The 16,654-nt window shown below is 44.0% G+C and overlaps 1 long non-coding RNA gene across 1 annotated transcript in view; it reads right to left on the minus strand.

Annotated features, from left to right (window-relative positions):
• Positions 1–10,653: 10,653 nt before the first annotated feature.
• LOC147729682 (uncharacterized) overlaps positions 10,654–16,654 on the minus strand; it is a 214,770-nt gene continuing 208,769 nt past the window's right edge. The window contains exon 3 of the long non-coding RNA XR_015308340.1: positions 10,654–11,021. This is a non-coding gene — a long non-coding RNA (uncharacterized LOC147729682). The remainder of the gene's footprint in view (positions 11,022–16,654) is intronic.

Genomic DNA, 16,654 nt, shown 5'->3' on the forward strand with positions numbered 1-16,654 from the left:
TCTTGGGCTAAAAATTCCACGGACTCGATAATTCTCGCTCCGGTGCCTTCTCGATTCACGGGTTCACACTCTGCGACTCTGGTCAATAGCTTGCTTAATCTCCACAACGGCCCCTCGCGGCGGGATGCCTGGCTTTCACCTTGTGGATACCCTGCTGGGGTTATCTCACAGGGGAATACCAGGACGGGTTCCCTAAGCAAGCGCCGGGAAACCCACTGCGGGTAGCTGTGCACTATATAAGCTCAAATACATTGATAGGCTTATCAATAATGTCTGGTGTCTTGAGCCATGCACCAATATCTCTATCAATATTGTGGGTATCTAACACACATATAGATGTAACTATGTTATTACAGGGTATCTTAATCAACCTATCAAGTACCAAGCCACTGGCAATATCAACCCAGTCAATATTATATTTTTATATTTTTAGGTATTTCAACCTACCCGTTGATCTTTATCAACAATAGAAAGCTAAGTATTGATAAGTAGGGTCAGTAAGTGTATGTGTGGGATGTTAAACATGGGTTTGGGATACAAGATGGGACCTGGGCTGTTCATTACCACGTAAGTGTACTATGGGAGCAGATGACTCCTTTAAAACTGTGAAAGAAGTAACCAGATCCCTATTGTGGTTCGTTGTGGGATGGTGGGTCCCCCGCATTGCATTACAAGCGCAGCCTAGAGACGGGATGGGGGGACTCGGGCTCCTGGTCCAACGTTTGTATTACTGAGCTGCCGAGCTGCTGGTTGCTAATGAATGGTCATTCACCCCACAGCAGGAACCCTGCATGAAGTCTGGTAGGAGACTGATGGTTCCCACAGATACTTAAAGATGCTTTATGTTGAGTGCAGGCCACTCCGACACCCCTCCCTGACAGACCTAGTGATACAAATATGGAAAAAAGGCATGCAAAATGGGATGGCAGGGATGGCTAACACTAGAGACCCTATTTTGAGAATCAGTCCTACTGAAGCCTAACAAGGGTTGAGATGTAGGCAGCAATGGGATATGATTGCAATTTCAAGGTTGGGAGACATGTGGAGTCCGGGGGGGACTGCTCCTCTTCCCCGACTTACAACCTCAATATGTACTGGTGACAACTCAACATTTCCATTATTGCAGGTCCAACATGCACTCTGGGGTTGTCCCAAACAGGCGCCCCTGGAGATCCGATTGCTAACGGCTGCACTGTGGAGCCACGCTATCTCCCTGATATATCAGACACTAATGGCTCATTGCCAGCCTTCCCTAGATACGTTCCACGTGAAGTGGGAGAAAGATCTGGGGATTCTGATTGGCGAAGACTGGGGCTGAGGGAGGTATCAGTGACGGCTCCTCCGCTAGGGCGGATGAGCGCTGCCCCACTGCTCACGGAGCAGTGTAAAAGAAAAAACTGTCACAGGCAGGGTGGAGCTTGGCTCCCCTGAAGTTGGGGAAGAGGAGTGGTTGCTGCACTCTAAAGTACGCATGACGCTTTAGCCTGCCGTCTCGGGCCGGCCAAAGCATCATGTGCACTTTGCATGTTTTCCACGCAGGCTGCATTACAGGCTGGGTGAAGAACATGCCCAGGCCCCCAGCTCCTGCATTGCAGCATTGTGATTGGCTCAGGGGAACCTGGGTGTTTACCAATCACAACGCTGCATTGCAGCGTTGTGCTTGGCTGTGGGGAGCCTGGGCACTTCCTGGAAGTGACAAGACGTGGGAGAGAGAGAGGAGAGACACGGCGAGATCAGGTAAGTGAGTTTGAATTTATTTTCAACCCCACCCCCGCACCCTATTGGCCGCCACTGGGAGGCATGTCACCACCCTTGTGAGATATCTATCAAATCTGGCTATCGGCTGGTACAACTGAAAATACTCCATTGCACTTACCTCACCGGAACTCGATTGTTCATAATTGGTAGGACCGATAGCGATAGGTGTTTGCGGGGCTGTGGGCATTGTGGAACCCTGATACAAACCATCTAGGACTGCCCAATCATCCATCCATTCTGGACACAGGTGTGACGGTGTCTCACCATGGTTACAGAGGGGTCAGTGGATTTGACCTAGAAGCTGGGCGCCAAAGAGTATGGAGGGGACCAACCTCTACCTAGATACACACAATTGTTCTGCAACGCAGCCCTTAGCACAGCCCAAAGGGACATTGCCTGTAAATGGGGAGAAGAGACGTGCCCTCGCGCTGGAGAAGTGTGGCTCAATGGTTAGCGCGGCAGACCCTGATGCAGAGGTCTAGCCCGGGACCAGGGTTCAATTCCCCGCCTTGGCGGGTCTTGGACTCAAAAATTCCACGGACTCTTTAATTCTCGCCTCGGTGCCTATTCCAATCATGGAGTCCCACTCTACAACTCTGGGCAATAGCTTGCTTAATCTCCACAACGGCCCCCACAACGCTAAGGATGCCTGGCCTCCACCTTGGAGGTGCCCAGGAGTGGACGCCTCACAGGGAAAGCCAGGATGGGTTCCACAGCGGTATTCGTACAAGCGCCTTGAGACCCTTGCGGGTGAGTAGTGCGCTATACAAGTATCAATTTACATTTACTATCACAGTGGCAGGCAGGATGTATTGGTGCATGCAGACTGGAAGCACGATTTATAAAAGTAGGGGTAGCTCACGGAAATTTGAAAATATTTGGGGCCCTTGGAAGGACTACAGGGACCTTCAATATTCTGACAGAATGTGAAGGTGCCAGCTCAATCTCCATTATATATGAAACATCGATTTTTTTAACTGCGTGCTCTGTCAGTGTTAAACGTTGCTATGTTTCTTTGTTTATGGCATAACTAAAAGATTTTTTTTAAAGAGTACTATGGGAGTTGTAGCCCGGGTTGTATTTTTGTGGATCTAAATACATTAACAACGCCGAAAGTAATGAATTACAAAAGGAAAATCAAGGACTGATAAAGGGTGTCCCAGGGACATCTAGTAACCCTAATCACAGATGTAATGTAGGAATCACCAGAAAAAGAAGTCTTCATTCATAGGATTTCAAATATCTATTCCTATATCTTTTTTTAATTCCCTACGTTTCTAAACTCTTCTGCTATTATACCATTTAGTCTTATGTTTGTAATTGCCGCACTTTTCCCTATCTCTAGAATAAAAACATAAAAATCCCTATCTCTATGAACGCAGTTAGTAGCAATGCTCGTTGTAGATTCAGTTTCGGTTGCCTTTTTCTCTGCATTGTTTTTAACTGTGTTTATTTTCTACCTTATATTTCTTTTTCCTCCTGCCGATGTTTCTATAAACCTTTAAGAAATCTTTATTCAGACATTATTAGTTTGCTTGTTGCCACTTTGTGGCCTTCTTACGCTGCATAGTATGTTTTTATCTTTAATTTTTATATTTGTTATTTATTTTAGAGTGCTGTCGAAACCGTGGTATAAAAAATAAAAACAACCTTTTATGAATAAATACTGTGCGAAGTTTGAGGACTTTGAGGACAAGGTAAACATGGGTATCAAATAACAAGAGATTATCAATTTAATGCCTTGTTAAAAACAAGGTTAATACATGGTGATCCCTACCGTGATTGACTGTATATAAGCCATGGATAGCAAGGGATTTGTATAAAAAAATAAAACAAGAATGTGAAACATGACAGGGGCAAATGTCAGAGTATTCTGCAAATAGCTACATTTTCAGCAATATATGAAGGAAAAAGGAAAGATATTCTGCCATGTTAAATCAAAGGGAAGCTTTACAAAAACGAAGCATAACGTATTTATTTATATAGTTTCTTTATGAGTGAACACAACAAAATCAATTGTCACTAGTCGACAGTATCCATAAATAACTCATCAAACATAATATATGTGGGTGGTGCAAAACGAAACTAAAAGCAGAGGTAATAGAAGTGCACAGCTAAATCGAATTGGTTACTAAATATGAAATGTGTAGGTCTTTTCTAAAGGAAAAGTAGGTAACCCTGTCCTAGATATTTGGGGACCGTGAGTTCCAGATCCTTGGGCCAGGTGCTGCGAATATACATCACCAGAGCTTTATTCTTGGACTATAAAGACCTAGGCTCTTGACCGTGTGTAGAGAGTGGGCAAGGGTGGAATCATTTTATTCCATAGCAAAATAAGTGTAAAAATTAGTGCTGGTCTCTTAATGCACGTATAAAAACAAGGCATGCACCTTTGAAAATAATCAATACATGCACCAATAACCAATCCAGTTAATTTAGATCAGGTGAATTCTAATCATATTTCACCAGCTTGAATCTGGTTCCCATGTCTTGTACAAGTTGGAAACTCACTGATCAGAGTAACTGGTCCGGAATTACTCAAACAGCAGGATCTGCTATTGTGATATTTATGTGCAATGCTTGGCAATGTTTGTTTTAGCTGTTATAGACTAAAGGAAGCTGAGCAAACTACAGAAAGGATATACATTCGGTTTCTCATCGGAAATGACACCTTGAAGGTCTTTATTAGCGAAAGTGGGGGTGAGCCCAAGTAACTCAGTGGACTGAGGAGACTTGTTGGTGTTCCAGAGTTTATGGCTAGAAACTTTGAGGAACACTTCAGTTTTTGCTCCATTCAACTTAGTCCACTAGGTTCGTCCAAGTTGCCAACTCACTACGAATTTTACGGAGATTAAAAACGATTACATAAAAGTATAGTTGGCCGCCTTTTTTAAAAAAAAATGCCTTGTTTAGTGGTGGGGGTCCCTCCTGCAGATTTTCCAGGGAAAGTTTGCATTGCTTGCTGAACTCCTCCCAGGGCTGCTTTTAGTTCTCAGTTCTGTTTTGCCAATAATTCTCTTTTTGCCTTGTACTTTTCCCAAGCCACATTCTTTACAGTATTGTCAATGCCTCACCCCTATGAAATACTTTAAATTTGCCTCACTGTTTTTAGCAGCAAGGCAAAAAGAAAATAATTTTTCAAACCAACACCTTTACTCAAGTTCGAGAAAACGATCATAAAGGCTTGTATTGCTCAAACAATGACATCACTGCTCTCCTGTGGTGAAAACAAAAAAAAAACACTAGCAAATTCCACCATAGTGTGGCCAGGATCACAACACACTCTTCTGCCAAAGTAGCGGGAGCAGGCCTTGCTAAACTATGCATTGCCTGTAGCAACTGGTATGTAAAACACTCATGGGAAGTTGGGAATGTCCTTTAAAATGTAGGAAACGTATTGGGCAATGAGCAAAACCTGAATGGAGAGAGCCAGTACATAGGACACTGAACTGACTTCTTGTTTGTCACTCAACTCCTCAGAGTGAAACCCTGACAGTGTGTGACAAAGACTTGCAGATGACTTACCATCTGCCTGGTAAACTGCAGGGATCAAAAGAACCCTCTCCTCACAGGCCTGACCTCACTGGGCACTTTGAAATTCAATCCTAAGCTACAGTACAGGTGTGTAAATGGAGCGATGGAAGCCTCCAGCTGTTCGAGGGCATTGAAAGATACATATGCTTGCTCTGAGCGCCTTTGCTGTTGTTGTTGTAATACTTTATTCAATAAAAATTTTTATCATAAAAGTAGATACAATTTCATCATAAAAGAATAAAATTCATATTAATCATATCATAATACAGAGACAAAAAAAAACGTATTACAATACAGAGTCAATATATACAGTTAAAAGGCCGAAGGGCATAAGGTTCAGTGGCATTCATTTCTTGATCAGCCAAATTAATTAGTCTTGCTTTTCTCCCCCATTCTCAATTGCATAAGCTTTGAGCGTATCTGCCAGGCTTTTCCCAGATACTTTGCAACTCCGCAAACGACCATCATGGATGTTGTATCCGTTGTCAGAATGCGAAGGGCCATCATGTAGTGCCACACTCCCATTTCCCTACATACTGGTTTTAGCCATCTTTTCCTAACCCCCCTATAGGCACTACAGGCAAATACGAAGTGTGCTAGGGACTCAGTGGGGTTTGCACATCCCGGGCAGGTAGCTTGGTGGGACATGGAGGGTTTCCATCGCTTAGTAAATTCATGCAAAGGAAGTGTCCCATACCTCAGTTTAAAGAAAAGAGTTCTATCGCTGGGTATTTTAATAAAATCTAAAAAGGGTTCCAGCGTCCTCACCGGTTTGTGCTCTAAGAACTGATCAGTTAACACACCCCACCTAGTATCTTTTAGTTCCTTAGCCTGCACCCATTCCCAGTAAATTTTCTTAACCGTTTCTTTCGGGGGGGTCGGGGGGACTGGGATAGCCACGCTTCGCTCAACCCCAGATTATTGACCAACTGTCTCAATTTGTTCAGCCATACGATCTTCTTTGAGCTGTTCAAAGTGATAAGTTCGTCAAAAACTGCTGTATAGTTTGCCAACTCCAGTGACCTTCGCAGGCGCACCCACTATAATAATGGCTGGAGGAAAACTATATCTTTGATTGATCGTCGGCCTATGTTGTGAAACAGTGGTTTTAAAGGGGTAGAGAGTGGGAGACCGACTAGATCTCTAAAAAACTTGTTTTCAGCTTTAACTAGCTCTGCAGTATTGTCAAAACCCCATATTTCTGACCCATAAACTGCAGCGGCTAATGCCTTCCCATCATAAACGGCTAGAGCAGGGGTGATAGGTCTACTAAAAGAGGCTCGATAATCTCTTGAAATGGCTCCCGACACTTTTTTAAGATTTAAAAGCCTTTTGGCCACATGGGTGTCCCATTTCATTCTATTATTGACCCTTATTCCCAAGTCCACCTCCTCTAGTATTGATCCATTGAGGGCAACATTGGTCTTCCTATATTTTTTAGTCTGGGACAATACCATCAGTTTTGTTTTAGTGGTATTGATGATTAAGCCATGTTCTTCACAAAGAAGGCTAAACCTGTCTAGGAGTTTCTGGAGACCAGAGGGAGTTTTAGACATCCGGAGGGTATTGTCCGCGAAGAGGAGGGTCGGTATTTTTTCGCCCGCCAGGGCGGGGGCGTCGGCTGGGTCCTCTCTCAAATGGTCTGCCACCCCATTTACAAAGAGAGAGAACAAAGTCGGGGCCATCACACAGCCCTGACGGACCCATCTGAGTCATTTGGCCCTGACTCCCCCATCTGATTCTTGCGTAGGTGCCTTCGTGTAATCTTTTTATCAGCTCGAGGAGGTATCGTGGGAAACCCATGTCCTGTAGCACCTGCCAAAGTTTGGCTCGGGGCACAAGGTCGAAGGCGGTTTTCAAATCTATGAAGGCTAGATATAAAGAGCCTTTCCCGATGGACAAAGTTTTCCAGCGCCTTTGCTCGTCTGAGTGCAGAGGTTTCAGCCAACTTTTGAGAATCTCTGCTCTTCTCCAGGCTGTGCTGCCCCTCGTTTATCCTCTGTGTGAACAAGGGCTCGCAAGTACCACCACTATGCCACCACCACCACTATGCTGCAGCTGTTCATCTCCTCAAAGGCGTAAATTCAACACCACTACTGCTGTACAACTACATACCTACAACTGCAAAACTCACACCTTCACAGCTGAAGTGCAATCTGCAGTGCTACAACAGCACTAATGCACAACCCTGCAGTTGCTCAACTCAACACTGGTACAACTTTGAACCTCTATAACCGCACAGCTGTGACACAACTGTGTACCTGAAGCACTAGAACTGCACAACACCTCAACTCACCTGTGCTGAAACTGCACAATTCTTTAACTGCATACTTTTACAATATGTAAACAGTAGAGCACTACAGTTGGTCAGTCACAATGCCAGGGCAAGTTGAACACAGCAAGTGCAACATCAACATCTCAGAATGACACCATTACGGCAGTAATGAAGGCGTGAGTATGATGAATCCATCATGAAGACAACTGTAGGAATGAATCTGTGCAAGAGCGGCTATGTGTGCAACGGTCAGAGAGAGGTTCACAGCCAAGAAGGCTTACAGGAAACTCTTTTGAAGTCAAAAAGAGGACTGCGTTTTGAACTACTGGGAAGTAATGGGCGGGTCCATGCAGATAGTGACACAAGATGGGTTTTTCACACCAGTTACCCAGCGGTGTTCAGCGGTCATTGCTAAAATCTCTACCACCAACACGGAAATGGTGATCAGCAAAATGATGTGGAAAGTAGCTATTGAGCAGGAAGACCAACTAATGTCCTATGAAGTGTCTAGGGGGTTCTTAGACACTGCACCTAAAACCAGTACCAAAAAAATATAATTGATTCCCTGGCCTAGATGGAATTTCTCTTCATCTTTAAGAGAAAGATCCTACAGTAGTGGGCCCTTGCTTCTCACAATAATCAAATATGATTAGAAGGAATAATAAAGAATGGAAGAGGACGGACACAAAAATGTATAGGTTGATTTTACCTCTTGAATGCTCCACACGCTTTTTGTGACCTTAGTAATCAAATCAAATGACATAGATTTATAAAGACACAATCACCACAGAGTGTCTAGTGGGGGTATAACTCTGGGCCCGATATTGCACCACCCTATGAAAAATGCATCTAGCCTTAAAGGTAATGTGTTTGTTTACCGTTAGTTATTTGGAGATCGCCGCTGAGACTGATTGATGTTTAAGAATTTCAAGTATCAATCTCGCGGCTACATTCTCTACTAACTGTAGTATAGCAGTAGCCATTTTATTGATCCCCAAATAAAGTGCATTAAAATATTCTAGCCTAGAAGAACTCAAGACAAGAACTACCTGCTTGCATGCTTTCAAAGGAAAAAAGCTGAACCCTTTCCTCACGGTCCTAATAATTCATAGAGAAATGGATACCATATGATTGACCTGAAGGTCAACCGATAACTTGGTCTCCATTAATGCTAAAGATTTTTAGCAGAGTCTGACAGTATGGGCAAGACCCCCAGTATATCTGGCCACCAGGACTTTATTCCCAATGGAGGGATGGTTGCCAAAAATCGAAACCTCTGTCTTGTCCCTGGTCAGTCTAAGATAGTTGCTACCCATCCAAGAAGCTACTGCCTCCTCACATTTCTTGTTGTTGGCAGCAGTGGCCTCCATATCCTTGTTGATAGACACATTAATTTGCATGTCATCAGCATAGGATAGGGCCTGTAGTCCAAAAGACCGTATAAACTTGGCCAGCGGGGAGACATAGAGATTAAAAAGAGTTGGGCTCAGGGAGGAGTCCTGATGCACCCCACATGGCAGAAGAATGGGATCAGAGCCAAATCGCTTCATCACACCCATCTGTGGTTTATCCTGCAGAGCGCTAGCTTCAATTTCACAGTCCAATTTTTTGGTAGAAAAAGAATCCATTCATGCAGGATAAAGAAAGCTTTTGTTCGATCTTAGGACCAATGGAAAGTTGAAAAGTGCTGTGTCTTCAGTCTTATGGCAAGGAAGTTGCGAGGCTTTGTGGACTTTTATGCCCACATTTGATGGGCAGATTCTTTTGTGCAAGGAATTAATGCTGAAGATGGAACAGAATCTGTTCTTAGCTTACAACACCAACTTATTTGAATTCCAGAAGTGCCAAGCAGGGAGCTCTAATACAAGGCCACTGTTTTTCCAGGGCAGCCAGTTTTATAAAGAAGTGTGATTTTCTGAAAACGTAGTAAGAGGTGGGATTCTAAATGGTGTACAAAAAATAATTTAATTTACAATTACAGGAGCCTGTTGGCGAAGTTGCACACATCTGTGTTAAGTTTAGAAAAAGAGAAGTAAAAACAACAGAACATATAGGGTTGAGAAGCCGATATGCCTAAAGGGGGTGCGGTCCAGAGAACACCTTTTTTGTATACTCTGGGACTGCCCGGTGATACAGGGGTTTTGGAGAAGATCGCTGAAGATGTTGTCCAGAGTTGTCTCTAGACCAGACCCCATTTACGCCAAGTGAGTCCTACTGGTGATACACGGAGCGGAGAACTGGCCTAAATCCCGCAAAATCTGGGTAAAGATGGCACCTGGGGTAGCTAAGCGCAACATAGCTAGAGGATGGGGCTCGGACACCACCCCAGAGTTGATGACTGGGTATCTGACCTAGATTGGTGCCAGTGGGAAGAAGAGGTAATTTACCAAGGCTGAGGTGGTCCCATGAAATGGGAAGAAGTTTGGGGGGCCTGGAAGGAATTTAGAGCTGCTGATAGGGTGCTCAGTTAACTTAGACAGAACCACTGGGTCGCTAGCCTGGAGTTTCTGTGAGTGGTATTGGGCCGTAAAAGTGCTGATGATGTTTACTATTGAAACGTTGCTAAACCATTGCCCTCTGACGATAGCCTCAACTTTGATAAGTAACTGAGTTTTATCTTCATTATGTAATGAATGATAAGCAATGGTCAATAAAAAGACTTTAAAAAAAAGAGTAGAACATGTTAGCATTTAGAATTTAAAGAATCAGTAACAGAGTAAAACAGAAAAGTGCTTTTGAAGTGTTACACAGTAGTGAGGATTAAAAAGAAAAAACAGAGAGGGAAAATACGACATCCTTGCAGGTATGTTATTATTCAGTAGTGAAAAAGAGGAAACATGATAATAAAGTAAGAGAGAAAAAGAGGGAAGTATGCACAGAGTAACAAGAAAAATATACATTTTTGAACCAACAAATTTGTTCAGTATTTAATCCAAAATAGCTATGAAACAAGAAATCGAAGCGAGAGCAAGACAATGTAAAGTTCACAAAACTGAGTAAAGAAGTAACTAATACAGGATCTTGTAATTTAACAAAATAATTATTTATTTTGTAATTGATTCCATTTGGAGGTCCTATCTTGGACAGCAATGCATTTCATCCAACATTCATACAGATTGCTCTACTTTTCCAATTCTTCTGCTGGAAAATTCAGATTTTCCACAGCAGAGGTGGGAAGAAAATCATGATTTTATTAGAGACACAGAGGCTAATATTATGCATTATCCACTTTACTGCCACAAACACAGCAGCAACAGGTAGAACATTTACTTTAGAATTAAAACACTTACAACATTTTAAAGAGTATGAATGTCCCAAACAAGCAGCCATCTTCCTTCTATTTTGCTGCAAACAAATCAAGTTCCTTTGTCGAGCCATAACCCAACTGGAACATTTCTTCTTATCCTTTGTTGTCATCCTGCCAGACACTCTTCATATTCTTCTTAAACATTGCCTGTAATCATAAATAACATATTATTAAGGGCGGGTTTTATTTGGGAGTGATAATATTAGCCTCAGTGTCCTTAATAAAATTATGAATTTCTTCCCACCGCTGCTGTGGTAAATCTGAACTTTATGGGAAGGCATGGAGGCCAATATTATGCATGTTTAAAGCCTTGCGACAGCATTCAGAAATGCACTTTCTATTGATTTAAAATAAAATGTCTCAAACTCCAAGCCTGTTGACCAATTAGCTGAAGCAAGAAGACCTGTAGGACTACCACCCACCATAAAACCTTTTGGTGTCATAGCACCTCTTGTCGAACAACCATTTTGACACACCGTAACAAAGTTGGGCAAGAAACTGACTTATGGGGGTACCTAAATAAATCAATAAATGTGCATTACTTTAATCTCTCAGAATCCCAGTTCTCTTCTCATACTCTTTCAAGCATTTCACTACACACAATTTCTCATTTTCCTCCATTCTCGGATAAACATACATTTAGTTCTCTTTTTAATATAACAACAAACACCCTCTGGACCATAACTCCAAAAAGACACCTCTAAAGCCTTTACATCTGACTCTCTTCTAAAAGAAACTAAACAAAGTCGCATAGTTACTTTCAAAATTAAATCATTTAAAGACAAAAATCTATTGTCACTCCAGGAAGATAACTTCTTCAGAAATTCATCAACATCCTTCCTAGGTGAATACTTCAGTCCCAGAGGTACATTTTAACCGCACATTTCTTCTCAATCTTTTCCCAACATCCAAAAGTCCTAAAGGTAAACCCATCACTAACTCGTGTCCCTCCAAAATTGCTGGCCTACACAAATTAACGGGACTATAAGAACTTCCTCCCAACAATATTTGTGTTAAATAATTTATTACACTCACAACAAGCACTGGAAAGGGATCCAAATCCCTCTCAGTACACCAACATAACCATCTCGTCCATGCCAATCTGAATGCCTTAGTTGTGCCTGGAGTCCAAGAACCTTTGATGAGATTCAAAGCCTCTGACGACAATCCTGACACCTGCCATACTCTCCTGAAATCATCTATGCCATCAACTGCATTTGACCATTCAGTATCAATTCATGACATTCCCCTGCTGGATTCACCTCCAACCTCACACAACCTGTCAGAAGTACAGGATCGTCCATCAACAAGCTCATTACATCTGAAAACCACACTTGTGAGGGCCAAAACGCAGGTACCAACAACAGCTCTGCCTGAACGTTCCTCCCTTTCATTAATACTCGCTGTATCATAGAGAATGGGAGAAAAGCATAACTGCGCGTCTGCCCCATTGTTGTAGAATTGCATCTGCTGCTCTCGCCTCTGGATCTGGTTTCCAACTGCAAAACATTGGTAGCTGGTCATTCAGTCGGGTATCAAAAAGACCCATGTGTAATGGGCCCCATGTGATCTCTGACTCCTTGAACATCTCCCAGTTCAGCCTCCTATCCCACAGATTCCTTGAATTCCAATCTGCCACAGAATTGTTGAGACCTGGAATATGTTGTGGCAGGATGATATTCTGATCTAGGCAAAAATGCAAAAAATGATTTGCTAAGTCCACTAGGGCCTTTGATCATGGATCTCCCAACTGATTGACATATCTCACTACTGACACATTGTCCATTTTCAACAACATGCAAAATTTCACACAATCCCTTACAAAACTCCTCACAGCAAATGACCATGCCAGCAACTCCGAATAATTGATATGCATGTCCTTCTCCTGAAGGGAATATTTCCCTCCTGTTATCAGAAGGCCACATCTTGCTCCCCAACCTTGTAAATGTAAAATGTAAATGTACAGGAATTTATATAGCGCAAATCACCGACCGGTTTCTAAGCGCTTGCTTAGGGAACCCGTCCTGGTATTCCCCTGTGAGATAACCCCGGCAGGGTATCCGCAACCTTGGGGACTAGCAACTGATTCTATCACTACATCTGGGCCTTCTCCAAAAATTCCTCCCCATTCTATCCCTCCATATTCTCCTCCCACTATTCCAACTCCTCTATCGCATCCCAGTGCAACTGAATGTTTTGGTGAGTACTTCATTCCCAAACTGAGATGCTAAGCCTTCAACCTCTGCAAGACTCGATAATGAGGTGGAGCTGGAAATATTGCCTGGATTGAAGCCGAAAGCAAGCCCATCAGTCTTGCTAACTGATCAGAAATATTAAACTGCTCTCCATCGCTCTCCTTATTTCCCTGCGTATCTTTTTCACCTTCTCCGGAAACAACCTCAACAACATTCCTACGTCTGAATTGGAATTTTGAAAACCTAAAAATATGGTGTCTCCTGGCTCATTACTAGACATGACTTTTCCCTGTTCACTACAAAACCCAGGTCATCCAAAATATGTACTGCTAGTTCTGTTTGCTCTGAGGCCATTTCCCTAGTTTCTGCCAGTACTAAAACATTGATAAACAGACAATCAGACAAGCACCTCTTTATCTCAACCAAGCCATAACCGGTCTCATTATTTTGGTGAAGTGCCATGGTGCTGACGTGAAACCGAATGGGAGACAATTAAAAATTTGCAAACATTCGTGACAAGAATTTTCAATTCTATTAAGGACTAGGAGGCGAGGATTATGCTTTTCTCATTTCTTTAATGAAATGCTCAGCAGCCAATAAATGAACAAAAAACTACATCTCCCATGAACCCCAGGGAGTAACCATAGAGTACAGCGTATAAAAGGTCCACACACTAGTCTGTCTTCCTCTTTCTTTGTGGGAAAATGTCCAAGTTAAAGTAAAATCCTAAATACAACAGGAACAACAATTCCAAACAGGCCGCTGTCATCCAGAGGATCCTGAAAAAGGCAGCCGAAGAACCATGGGTCCAGAAACCAGGAGGAGCAACTGAATCCGCCGAGGCACAAACATCATCACTTCTGGTCTGAACCTGGAAAGAAGATACGAAGCCATAATATCCAAAGTAATATTACTGAACAACAAATCAGGGAGGGAGAACAAGGAATGAAATATTTGTAACTGCGTATATACAGTCATAATACATTAGCATACAAATATGAAACACGGGTGGGATAATCCTCGCCTCCTAGTCCTTAATAGAATTGAAAATTCTTGTCACGAATGTTTGCAAATTTTTAATTCTATGTCAGGACAGGAGGCTCTGATTATGCTTTTTTAAAGCTGATCCACCACCACAGAAGCAACACTATCGATAGGCTTGAAATAAAAAGTCTTAAACACAGAAGCAGATGACCAATCTGCAGCCTTCATGATATCAAACAGAGTAACACCCATGGAATAAGCTTTGGACGCCATCGCTCCACGTGCAGAGTGTGCGCCAAACACAGAAACATCAATTCCAGCTTCAGACATAAGCCCCCGCACCCAGCGCGCCAAGGTGGCTGGAGAGACAGGGCGAAAAGGCTTTTGTAACGCAATCAGAAGCTGACCCTGCATGTCTGAGCGCAAAGAAGCGGTACTCACCTCATAATCCTTCAGGCATTGAACCACACAAAGGTTGGGGTGAGAAGGAAAAGAAGGATAAGAAATAGAAGGCGTATTAGATTTGGTACGTCTGGAGAGACGAAAGGAAACTCCTTCAGGAGTGAAGCTGCGACCCGCCAGATCCAAAGCGTGTACATCCGACACGCGCTTACATGAGACCAAACATAGCAACATAGTCAGTTTTGCAGATAGCTGCTTGCGAGATAAGGAAGTATTGGAAGGCCAGGCCTCCAAAAATCTGAGGACAACTGAAACATCCCACAAGGTAACATACTTAGGGGTGGGAGGTTTTGCAAAACGAACTCCTTTAAGCAACCTGGAAACAAAAGGATGTTCACCCGCGGGTTTCCCATCTATGTGGGCATGACCCGCCGAGATAGCTGACCGGAAACCGTTGATAGTCGAATAAGCCAGACCAGAGGTGGCTAAGGAGGCCAAGAAATTAACAATCATGCTGATATCTGCTGAAACGGGATCAACTTGTTGTTGTGAACACCAATCACACCAACGCTTCCAAGACCCCTTATACCGTTTGTGAGTATTGGGAGCCCATGCTTCACCAAGGAGCTTGGAAGCGTCGCTTGAAAGGCCTGGGAGCGACCAGCGATCCCCGAGATCCTCCACGCGAGAAGGGGGAGGGAGCCTGAGAGGATCAGGGGATGAGGACCTCCGAGAGGGTCCAACAGGAGATTCCACAATGGGGGAAGGAGAAACGGTGGGGCCGAACACATTTCTAGAAGGACCGGAAACCACGCTTGAGCCCTCCAGAGAGGGGCAATCAGAATCAGATCCGTCTGAAATCGTTTGGAGTAGGCCAATACCCTGGGAATCATTAGAAATGGAGGGAAGGCATAGCAGAGGGTCGATGGCCACTGCTGGAGAAAGGCATCCGTGGCCAGAGCCTGAGGGTCCGGCCTCCAACTGTAAAAATGCGGAAGTTGCGCATTGAGGCGTGAGGCAAAGAGATCTAGTTGGCAAGGACCCCAACGCCGATGGAGAGCACGGAAGACCCGGGGATGCAGCCTCCAATCGCTGTAATCCCGGAGATGCCTGGAGTGCCAGTCCGCTATCTGATTGTGGCATCCCGGAAGGTACTCCGCAATAACAGTGATCTTCTTCTGCAGACAGAAGTGCCAAAAATCTTTGGCGATCTCCGCCAGGATTCTGGACCTGGTCCCGCCCAGTTTGTTTACATAGCAGACTGCCGAGATATTGTCCATCCGGAGAAGGACACAACAACTGGTCTGTAGGGGGGAAAAACATTTGATCGCAAAGGAACCCGCTAGAAGTTCCAGACAGTTGATATGAAGCTTCAATTCCTGAGGGGACCAACGACCCCCGGTCGAGACCGAGCCGCAACGGGCTCCCCAGCCCCACCGACTGGCATCGGATTCTATCACCAGATCCGGAGACACACCGAAGAGGGCTCGGCCGTTCCTGGCCTCCATGTGGTCCAACCACCACTGCATCTCCCACCGGACCTCCTCCGTAAGAGGAATCTGATCGGAATATCCGAGGCCTTTCCGGAGATGAAGAATTTTCAGGCGCTGCATTGCCCTGTAATGCAGGGGACCCGGAAAAATCGCCTGAATGGATGACGCCAGCAGACCGACTACACGTGCCAACGACCTCAACGACACAGTCGGTCTGGAAATAACAGACGTCAACTCTCTCTTGATATAACGCATCTTTTGGTTGGGCAAGAGAAGTTGACAAGTAACCGAGTCGATCTGGAAGCCCAGGAAATCGATAGGCTGGGCTGGAACCAAAACCGATTTCTGGACATTGATTAGAAACCCCAGAGACTGTAAAAGAGTGATGGACAATTCCAGATGTTGAAGAAGTTTGAGAGGACAATCCGCCATAAGGAGAATATCGTCCAGATAAATAATCAACCTGACACCCAGCGACCGAAGATGTTCCACAACTGGTCTCAACAGCTTCGTGAAGCACCATGGTGCTGACGAAAGACCGAACGGGAGAACCTGATACTCGTACCAGGCTCCCTGCCAGAGAAACTGGAGAAAACGGCGATGAGGTTTGTAAATCGGAACCGAGAGATATGCATCTTTGAGGTCCAGCCTGACCATCCAATCCCCTTCTCGAAGGAGATCCCTCAACAGATGGATGCCCTCCATC

Source organism: Lissotriton vulgaris, chromosome 2_1 (assembly GCF_964263255.1).
Source record: "Lissotriton vulgaris chromosome 2_1, aLisVul1.2, whole genome shotgun sequence".
Lineage (NCBI taxonomy): Eukaryota > Metazoa > Chordata > Amphibia > Caudata > Salamandridae > Lissotriton > Lissotriton vulgaris.